This window comes from Myotis lucifugus, unplaced genomic scaffold (genome assembly GCF_000147115.1).
Source record: "Myotis lucifugus unplaced genomic scaffold, Myoluc2.0 scaffold_19, whole genome shotgun sequence".
NCBI lineage: Eukaryota > Metazoa > Chordata > Mammalia > Chiroptera > Vespertilionidae > Myotis > Myotis lucifugus.
The window spans coordinates 10,346,048-10,358,329 of NW_005871067.1; positions in this window are offsets into that span (position 1 = coordinate 10,346,048).

Below are 12,282 nucleotides of genomic sequence, written 5' to 3' on the forward strand. Positions count from 1 at the left end.
GAGCACCCACTGGGCTTGCTCTTATCCAAACAAGGACATACTGCCCTGGCAGTAGAAATTCTGAATTCCCTCTTCCAGGATACCTGCCCACAGACATTTCGATTGCATGGCTTCAGTGCCAGAACCCTTCAGAGTGCGTCAGTGCGCCATGCTGGCAAACGCACCACAGGCAACCCTGTGAGCTACCACAGGGTGCATGCGTATCCAACCATGGAGGCAGCAGCAAAAACTGAGTCTTCCCACCTCACAGCTACAGAACTCTGAACACCAAAATCACGCCTTTCCAGAGCGCAGGCCTTCTGAGCACCACCACCCCAACAGACGGCTCCTGGGTGCCTTTATGAGCTCCCACTGAGCACATACGATTTCAACCAAGGGTGCAAGGAAGCAAAAATGGGGACATCCCCCTGCCCAGCTGCTAACTTCTGCACACTACAGTTGTGCCTTTCCAGATCCTAGGCCTACATCAAGAGAACCCAAATAGCTCAAGTAGGGAGCTACACTAGATTACCAAGCCCAGGAGACCTGAGAGATCACACCAGTAGCACCATCCCAAAAAGAACCTGGGTAGCAAAGTGGTCAGATCTAGGAAACAGAAACAATTAAAACATTACAGCAAACCATGGGGAGACAAAAAAGAAACCCCCAAAGGAAAGAAAAGAGCAATTAGCAGAAAGGGAGTTAAATGAAATGGAGGCAAGTAACATGTCAAAGAAAAATTCAGAGTAATGGTTTTAAGGATGCTCAAACAGCTGGATGAGAAATACACACAACTCAATGACAAATACACATAACTCAATGAGAATTGTAAGGAGCTGAATGAGAATGTCACCAACATGAAAAGGAACCAAGAGGAAATGAAGAACGAAATAGCTGCAATAAAGAACACAATGAAAGCCTTAAACAGTAGACTAGAAGATGCTGAGGACCACATCAGTGAATTAGAATACAAGGTAGGAAAAAACACACAAACACAACAGCAACTGGAAAAAAAAAATTAAAAATCAAGAGGGGAGCCTAAAGGGGTTTGGTACAACACAAAATGAAACAACATCCGCATAATAGGGGTACCAGAAGGAGAGGAAGAGAAGCAAGGAATAGAAAACTTGTTTGAAGAAATAATGACAGAAAACTTCCATGATATTGACAAGAAAAAACTACACAAGTCCAAGAAGCACATAGAGTCCCAAACAAGATGAACACAAAAAGACTGACACCAAGACACTTCATAATTAAATTGGCAAACATCAATGACAAAATAAGAATTTACAGGCTGCCAGAGAGAGACAGAAAGTTACCTACAAGGGATCTCCCATTAATATTAACTGATTTTTCAACAGAAACACACCAGGCAGAAGGGAATGGAATGAAATATACAAGTTGATGCAAAGCAAGGAACTGAATCCAAGAATACTATACCCAGCAAGGGTATCATTCAAAATTGAAGGTAGCCCTGACTGGTTTGGCTCAGTGGATAGAGCATGGGCCTGCGGACTGAAAGGTCCCAGGTTCTATTCCAGTCAAGGGCATGTACCTTGGTTGCGGGCACATCCCCAGTAGGTGTGCAGGAGGCAGCTGATCGATGTTTCTCTCTCATCAATGTTTCTAACTCCTCTATCCCTCTCTCTTCCTCTCTGTAAAAAATCAATAAAATGTATTTTTAAAAAATTGAAGATAGGAGAAAATGGCGACCAGCAGGAAGGTAGGTAGGGAGAGAGTGTGAGAGTGCAAGGAAGTGATAGAGGAGTGTGTGGACGTGTGTGGTGAGTGTGTATGAGCTAGGGACAGTTAGACTCTGCAGGTCTTCTAAGGGGCTGCTAAACCCCGCAGTCTTAGGCGGCGGAGTCCCGCTCCTGGTGCGGACACTCCTGGGCGGCCAGCAAAGGCACAGCGACCACGCCATCTTGGGAAACAGAGCTGCTTGAGACTAGGATCCCAGCCTCAGCACCACCCAGTCTGATCTCAGAAGCATACCAGGACCCTGCAGCTACTGGGGACAGAGACCTGCGACCACAGCTACAGACCTTCAGACACCAAAAGTTCAGAAATCCCTGCGGCAGATCCCTGAGTAACAGAGCCTATCCCCCCTTCCCCCAGGCTCGCAGGCAGCGCCAGAGTAACTAACTGATAGACCTACCCCTTGCCGGGGTCTCAGCGCTGCAGGAACTTTGGCCTGGAAGTGCGCGAGCACCTTGGAACTGATCCTACGCGCACTGCGGGTTTGGAGCCCTGGGCAGGGAGCAAAAGCGCGCACAGCACCAGGAACTAATCCTGCGCTCACTGCTGGCATCAGAGCCCTGGGCTGGGAGCAATCGCGCGAACAGGAGTTTGTCCGCCTAGCACAGGCCCAGGGACCCTGTTTCTCAGGGCAGGAGGCAGCACCAAGCACCAGTGACTTGACTGTGTTTCTTATCACCTGCGCCTGAGATCCTGATTTCCTGTGCATTCATACTAAGAGCCAGTGAATCCAATTCGTGGTGCAAGGGCACACAGGGACCCTGATTCTCAAGGTGAGGTCGCGCAAAGCAACAGAGACTCTGATAGTGGACTCTTGGGGAACTTCCTGGCGCAAGCTAGGGGGCTCTGCTCTGGTTTTCAACACGCTCCAGGGGGGCCTCTATTTCAGCACAGTGCAGGCAGGGTCCCTAATTCTAAGGGCACGTGCGAGGCCACATTGAGTGTTGGCAACACTGACACAGAGCGAGCCTGGTTCCCACCAACCAACAACAACCACACATCTTAGTGTCAGAGCTCTTCAGTGACACTAGGGTGGTGGGAGCCTCCCACTGCACACGACCCAGGCCCACGCAACTTGACCTTTGAACCATCAGGAGATAATCAGAATGAAGAGACGACACAACACCCAGAGGAAAGACAATGAGGAATCACCAAGAAAGGAAATTAATGAAGTTGAAGCATGCAACATGACAGAAAAAGAATTCAGAATAATGGTTGTACAATTCATTCACCGGATGGATGAGAAAATCAACAACCTATGCAAGAACCAGGAAGAAATGAAAAGTGATATAGCTACAATCAAAAACACCATGGAAAGTTTCAACAGCAGACTAGAAGAAGCAGAAGACCGAATTAGTGAGTTAGAAGATAAGGCAGAGAAACAAGCTCAATCTGAACAGCAACTGGAGAAAAAAATTAAAAAACAGGAGGAGAGCCTAAGGGAGCTTCGGGACAACATGAAACGAAGTAACATACGCATAATAGGGCTGCAAGAAGGACAAGAAGAGCAGCAAGGATTAGAAAATCTATTTGAAGAAATAATGACAGAAAACTTCCCAGATATGGGGAAGAAAAAAGTTACACAAGTACAGAGAGTCCCAGGCAAGATGAACCCCAAAAGACCGACACCAAGACACGTCATAATAACGATGGCAAATGTACAAGACAAAGAGAGAATCTTAAAGGCTGCAAGAGAGAAACAGAGAGTTACCTACAAAGGATCCCCCATCAGATTATCAAACGATTTCTCAACAGAAACACATCAGGCCAGAAAAGAATGGACGGAAATTTACAAAGTGATGCAAAGCAAAGGACTGAATCCAAGAATACTCTATCCAGCAAGGCTATCATTCAAAATTGAGGGGAAATAAGAAGCTTCACAGACAAAAAAAGGCTAAGGGAGTTCATCACCACCAAGCCAGCAATGCAAGAAATGCTAAAGGGACTGGTGTAAAAAGAAGAAATAAAAAGCCCAGAAAGAAAACAGCCACAAAAAAATAGAAATGGCTACAAGCAAGTACCTTTCAATAATAACTTTAAATGTAAATGGACTAAATGGTCCAATCAAAAGACATCGAGTGGCTGAATGGTTAAAAAAACATGACCCATACATCTGCTGTCTACAAGAGACCCACCTCATTAGAAGGGACTCACACAGACTGAAAGTGAAGGGATGGAAAAATATCTTTCAGGCAAATGGAAATGAAAAAAAGCTGGGGTAGCAATACTTATATCCGACAAAATAGACCTCAAAGTGAAGGCCATAACAAGAGATAAGGAAGGCCACTTCATAATACTAAAGGGATCAATACAACAAGAGGATATAACCCTGATAAACATATATGCACCCAATGCAGGAGCACCCACATACATAAGAAAACTCCTGGAAGATATCAGGGGAGAGATCGACAACAATACAATCATAGTAGGGGACTTTAATACACCACTGACATCACTGGATAAATCCGCTAGACAAAAACTCAGCAAAGAAACAGCAATCCTAAATGACTCACTAGATCAGATGGACTTAATTGACATCTTCAGAACACTTCACCCCAAAGCCATGGAATATACATTCCTCTCAGGTGCTCATGGGACATATTCAAAAATAGACCACATATTGGGTCACAAGCAAAGTCTCCACAAATTCAAGAAGATTGAAATCATAAAAAGCATCTTCTCAGACCACGATGGCATAATGTTAGAAATAAACTACAATAAAAACAACCCAAAATACTCAAACACTTGGAAGCTGAATAGCATGTTATTAAATATTGATTGGGTTACCAATGACATCAAAGAAGAAATTAAAAACATCCTGGACACTAATGACAATGAAAACACAACAATCCAAAACCTATGGGACACAATGAAAGCAGTCCTGAGAGGGAAGTTTATAGCTCTGCAGGCCTATCTCAAAAAACAAGAAAAAATGGTAGTAAATCATCTAACTCTACAACTCAAAGAATTAGAAAGAGAGCAACAAGAAAACCCCAGAGTGAGCAGAAGGAAGGAGATAATAAAGATTAGAGCAGAAATAAATGAAATAGAGACCAAAAAAACAATACAGAAAATCAATGAAACCAAGAGCTGGTTCTTTGAAAGGATAAACAAGATTGACAAACCCCTAGCCAGGCACACCAAGAAGCAAAGAGAGAGGTCCCAAATAAACCAAATAAGAAATGATAGAGGCGAAATAACAACAGACCCCACAGAAATACAAATGATTGTTAAACAATACTACGGACAACTCTACTCCAACAAACTAGACAAACCTGGAGGAAATGGACAAATTCCTAGAAAAATACAACATTCCAAAACTCAATCAGGAAGAATATAAAAATCTCAATAGGCCAATAACTATGAAAGAAATTGAAGCAGTTATCAAAAAGCTTCCAGCAAACAAAAGCCCAGGACCAGACGGCTTCTCAGGGGAGTTTTACCAAACTTTCAAGGAAGAACTAAAACCTATCCTCCTCAGATTACTACAAAAAGTTCAAGAGGATGGAACACTTCCAAACACATTCTATGAAGCTAGCAAAACCAGGTAAAGACAACACAATGAAAGAGAATTACAGGCCAATATCCCTCATGAACATAGATGCCAAAATCCTCAACAAAATCTTAGCAAATCGGATCCAGCAGTACATCAGAAGGATCATACACCATGACCAAGTAGGATTTATCCCAGGGATGCAAGGATGGTACAACATCCGTAAATCAATAAACGTAATACATCACATAAACAAATTGAAAGAAAAAAACCACATAAAAAAACCACATGGTCATATCAATTGATGCAGAAAAAGCATTCGACAAAATCCAACACCCATTTTTGATAAAAACTCTCAGAAAGGTCATACCTCAACATAATAAAAGCCATATATGACAGGCCCACAGCCAACATCATACTCAATGGACAAAAACTAACACCATTTCCCCTAAGAACAGGAGCAAGACAGGGATGCCCACTCTCACCACTCCTGTTCAACATAGTACTGGAAGTATTAGCCATTGCAATTAGACAAGAAGAAGAAATAAAAGGCATCCAAATTGGAAAAGAGGAAGTAAAATTGTCCTTATTTGTAGACGACATGGTATTATATATACAAAACCCTAGAGACTCCATCAAAAAACTACTAGACTTAATACATGAATTTGGCAATGTAGCAGGATACAAAATTAACCCCAAGAAATCCGAGGCATTTCTATACACCAATAGTGAACTTACAGAAAGAGAGATTATAAAAACAATCCCATTTACCATCGCACCAAAAAAATTAAGATACCTAGGAATAAACTTAACTAAAGAGGTAAAAGACCTCTACTCAGAAAAATACAGGACATTGAAAAAAGAGATAGAGGAAGACATAAAGAGATGGAAGAACATACCATGTTCTTGGATTGGTAGAATCAACATCATTAAAATGTCCATACTACCCAAAGCAATCTATAAATTCAACGCACTTCCCATTAAAATACCAATGGCCTTCTTCAAAGATCTAGAACAAACTCTCCAAAAATTCATCTGGAATAAAAAAAGACCCCAAATAGCTACAGCGATCCTGAGAAAAAACAAAGTAGGTGGGATCTCAATGCCAGATATCAAGCTGTATTACAAAGCCACTGTTCTCAAAACTGCCTGGTACTGGCACAAGAACAGACATATAGATCAGTGGAATAGAATAGAGAGTCCAGAAATTAGCCCAAACCAATATGCTCAATTAATTTTTGACAAAGGAGGCATGAACATACAATGGAGCCAAGATAGTCTCTTCAATAAATGGTGTTGGGAAAATTGGACAGATATATGCAAGAAAATGAAACTAGACCACCAACTTACACCATACACAAGAATAAACTCAAAATGGATAAAGGACTTAAATGTACGACAGGAAACCATAAAAATTCTAGAAGAATACAAAGGCAACAAAATCTCAGACATATGCCAAAGCAATTTCTTCACTGATACAGCTCCTAGGGCAGTTGAAACTAAAGAGAAAATGAACAAATGGGACTACATCAAAATAAAAAGCTTCTGCATAGCAAAAGAAACCATCAACAAAACAACAAGAAAACCCACTTCGTGGGAAAACATATTTGCCAACGTCATATCTGATAAGGGCTTAATCTCCAAAATTTATAGGGAACTCATACAACTTAACAAAAAGAAGATAAACAATCCAATCAAAAAATGGGCAAAGGATCTAAATAGACACCTTTCAAAAGAGGACATTCAGAAAGCCAAGAGACATATGAAAACATGCTCAAAGTCACTAATCATCCGAGAGATGCAAATCAAAACAACAATGAGGTACCATCTCACACCTGTCAGAATGGCCATCATCAACAAATCAACAAACGACAAGTGCTGGAGAGGATGTGGAGAAAAAGGAACACTCATGCACTGCTGGTGGGAATGCAGACTGGTGCAGCCACTATGGAAGGCAGTATGGAGGTTCCTCAAAAAATTGGAAATGGAACTCCCATTTGACCCTGTGATCCCACTTCTAGGAATATATCCCAAGAAACCAGAAACACCAATCAGAAAGGATATATGCACCCCTATGTTCATAGCAGCACAATTCACCATAGCTAAGATCTGGAAACAGCCTAAGTGCCCATCAGTAGATGAATGGATTAGAAAACTGTGGTACATCTACACGATGGAATACTATGCTGCTGTAAAAAAGAAGGAACTCTTACCATTTGCAACAGCATGGATGGAACTGGAGAGCATTATGCTAAGTGAAACAAGCCAGTCAATGAAGGAAAAATACCACATGATCTCACTCATTCATGGATAATAAAGACCATTACAAACTTTTGAACAATAATAGATACAGAGGCAGAGCTGCCTCAAACTGATTGTCAAACTGCAGTGGGAAGGCCAGGGAGGGTTGGGGGACAGGAGGGAGGGGAGTAAGAGATCAACCGAAGGACTTGTATGCATCCATATAAGCATAACTAATGGACATAAGACACTGGGGGGTAAGGGAGGGCAGGGGTTTGTCAAGGGCGGGGGGGGGGGAAAGGACACTTATGTAATACCCTTTGTAATACTTTTAGCAAAAAATAAAAAAAAATAAAAAAAATAAAAATAAAAAAAATAAAATTTTATTTTTAAAATGAAAAAAAAAAATTGAAGATAGAATCAGGAGCTTCACAGACAAAAAAAGGGCTAAGAGAGTTTATTACCTCCAATCTGGCAATGCAAGAAATGCTAAAGGGACTGCTGTAAAAAGAAGAAGCAGAAAGGCAAGAAGAAACACAAACATTAAGAATAAAAATGACAACAAACAAGTACTTATCAATAATAACATTAAACATAAATGGATTAAATGTTCCAATCAAAAGACATTGGGTAGCTGAATGGATAGAAAACATGGCCTATATATTTTTATCTGCAAGAGACCCACCTCAGAATAAAGGATTCATACAGACTATAGTGAAAGGATGGGAAAAAAATTTTCATGCAAGTGGGGTTGCATTACTTATATGTGACAAAATACACCTCACAATAAAAGCCATAAAAGAGATAAGGAAGGCCACTACATAATACTAAAGAGAGCAATTCAACAAGAAGATATAACTCTGGTAAACATATAGGTACCCAATACAGGAGCACCCAAATACATAAAACAACTTCTGGAAGATATCGAGAGAGAGAGATAGCAATACAGTCATAGAAGGGGACTTTAATATCCCAGTGACACCACTGGATAAATCCTCTAAACAAAAAATCAGCAAAGAAACAGCAATCCTAAATGATTCACTAGATCAGATGGACTTAATTGACATCTTCAGAATATTCACTCCAAAGCTACAAAATATGCATTCTTTTCCAGTGCACACAGAACATTTTCAAAGATAGACCACATACTAGGACACAGGAAAAGTTTCTTCAAATTCAAGAGAATAGAAATCATAACAAGCATCTTCTCAGATCACAATGACATAAAACTAAAAATCAACTACAATAGAAACAATGAAAAAAAATCAAACACTTGGAGGCTAAATAGCATGCTATTAAACAATGATTGGTTTACCAAAGAGATCAAAGAAGAAATAAAAAGCATCCTGGAAACAGATGACAATGAAAACACAACAATCCAAAACCTATGGGACACAATAAAAGCAGTCCTGAGAGGAAAGTCCAGAGCTCCACAGGCCTACCTCAAAAAACAAGAAAAAATGGTAATAAATACCTAACCTTGCAACTTAAAGAATTAGTGAGAGCGCAAAAAGAAAGTCCACAGTATCCAGAAGGAAGAAGATAATAAAGATCAGAGCAGAAATAAATGACATAGAGACCAAAAATCAATACAAAAGATCAATGAAACCAAGAGCTGGTTCTATAAAAGGATAAACAAGATTGATGAACCTCCAGTCAGGCTCACCAAGAAATAAAGACAAAGTACCCAAATAAACTAAATCAGAAATGAAAGAGGTGAAGTAAAAACTAACCCCACTGATATACAAAAGATTGTAATAAAATACTACAAACAACTCTACTCCAACAAACTGGACAATCTCAATGAAATGGACACATTCCTAGAAAAATACAACCTTCCAAAACTCAATCAGGAAGAATAAAAAAAAACCTGAATAGGCCAATAACTACTGATGAAATTGAAACAATAATCAAAAAGCTTCCAGCAGACAAAGCCCTGGGCCAGATGGCTTCACAGGGGAGTTTTACCAAACATTCAAAGAAGAACTATAACCAATCATTCTCAGACTATTCCAAAAAATTCAAGAGGAAGGGACACTTCCAAACTCTTTCTATGAAGCCAGCATTACTCTAATCCCAAAACCAGATAAAGACACCACAAAGAAAGAGAATTACAGATCAATATCCCTGATGAACATAGATGCTAAAATCCTCAACAAAATTCTAGCAAACCGGATCCAGCATTACATTGGAAATATCATACACCATGACCCAATTGGATTTATTCCAGGGATACAATGCTGGTACAATATCAGCAAATCAATAAACGTGATATATCACATAAAAAATTGAGAGACAAAAATCATATAATCATATCAATTTATGCAGAAAATGCATTTGACAAAGTCCAACACCTTTTTCTGATAAAAATGCTCAGCAACGTGGGAAGAGAAGAATCATACTTCAACATAATAAAAACCTTATATGACAAACCTACAGCCAACATCATACTCAATGGGCAAAAACTAAAACCATTTCCCTTAAAAACAGTAACAAGACATGGAAGCCCACTTTCACCACTCCTGTTCAACATAGTACTGGAAGTGCTAGCCAAAGTGATCAGACAAGAAGAAGAAATAAAAGTCATCTAAATTGGAAAAGAAAAAGTAAAATTGTCATTATTCACAGATGACATGATACTGTACATAGAAAACAATAAAGACTCCATCAAAAAATTATTAGACTTAATAAATGAATTTGGCAATGTAGCAGGATACAAAATTAACATCCAGACATTGATGGCATTTTTTATACACCAGTAATGAACTTACAGAAAGAGAGATTAAAAAAATCCCATTTACCATTGCACAAAAAAATTAAGATACTTAGGAATAAACTTAAATAAGGAGGTAAAATACCTCTACTCAGAAAACTACAGAATATTGAAAAAAGAGATAGAGGAAGACATAAACAGATGGAAGAACATACCGTGTTCATGGATTGGTAGAATCAATGTCATTAAAATATCCACACTACCCAAGGCAATCTATAGATTCAATGCACTCCCCATTAAAATACCAACAGCATATTTCACAGACTTAGAAAGAACTCTCCAAAAATTCATCTGGAATAAAAAAAAGACCCTGAAGAGCTGCAACTATCCTGAAAAAGAAGACCAAAGTAGGAGGGAATCCAATACCAGATATCAAGATGTATTACAAAGCCACTGTTCTCAAAACTGCCTGGTACTGACACAAGAACAGACATATAGACCAATGGATTAGAATAGAGAAATCAACCCAAACCACTAAGCTCAATTAATATTTGACAAATGAGGCAAAAACATACAATGTAGTCAAGACAGTCTCTTCAATAAATGGTGCTGGGAAATTTGGTCAGATACATGCAAAAAAATGAAACTAGACCACCAACTTATACCATACACAAAAATAAAATCAAAATGGATAAAGGATTTAAACATAAGATGGGGAACCATAAAAATATTAGAGGAATCTACAGGCAGCAAAATCTCATATATAGGCTGAAGGAATATCTTCACTGATACAGCTCCTTAGGGCAATGGAAATTAAAGGGAAAATAAACAAATAGGACTACATCAAAATAAAAAGCTTCTACACAGCAAAAGAAACCATCAACAAAACAACAAGAGCCGAAACCGGTTTTGCTCAGTGGATAGAGCGTCCGCCTGCGGACTGAAAGGTCCCAGGTTCGATTCTGGTCAAGGGCATGTACCTTGGTTGCGGTCATATCCCCAGTAGGAGATGTGCAGGAGGCAGCTGATCGATGTTTCTCTCTCATCGATGTTTCTAACTCTCTATCTCTCTCCCTTCCTCTCTGTAAAATATCAATAAAATAAAAATAAAAATAAACAAGAAAGCCCACTGCATGGGAAAACATATTTGCCAATGTTATCTTTGATTAGGGTTTAATCTCCAACATTTACAGGGAACTCATACAACTTAACAAAAGGAAGATAAACAACCCAATCAAAAAATGGGCAAAGGACCTAAATAGACACTTCTCCAAAGTAGACATACAGAAAGACAAGAGGCATATGAAAAAATGCTCAAAGTCACAAATTATTGGAGAGATGCAAATCAATTGATAGTGAGGTATCACTTCACACCTGTCAGAATGGCTATCATCAACAAATCAACAAAAGACAAGTTCTTGCAAGGATGTGGAGCAAAGGGAATACTCATACATTGCTGGTGGGAATGCAGACTGGTTCAGCCTCTTTGGAAAATAGTATGGAGTTTCCTTAAACAATTAAAAATGGAACTCCCATTTGATGCAGTAATCCTACTTCTTGGATTATATCGTAAGCAATCAGAAAGAATATATGCATCCCTAAATTGACAGCAGTGCATTTTATAATAGCTAAGATTTAGAAATAGCCTAAGTGCCCATATGCAGATGAGTGGATTAAAAAATTATGATACTTCTACACAATGGAATACTACACTGCTGTAAAAAAGAGAGAACTCCTGCCATCTGCAACAGCATGGATGGACCTGGAGAGCATTATGCTAAGTGAAACCGATGAACAAAAACAGATCCAGAGACAGAAGCACTGAACAGAATGTCAAACCCAGAGGAAAAGCAGGGGAAGGTGGGTAGTGGGGTGGGGTGGGGTGGCAAGGCAAGAGATCAACCAAAGAACTTGTATGCATATAGGCATAATCAATGAACACAGACAATAAAGTGTGAAGGCCTTGGCTGTGGACGGGTGCGAGTAGGAAGAGGTCAATGGGCAGGGGGGAAGGGACATATATAATACTTTCAACAAAAAGAATTTTTTAAGAAGTAAGAAAAAAGTGCTCAGCATTATAGTGGTCAAGTAGTTTGAT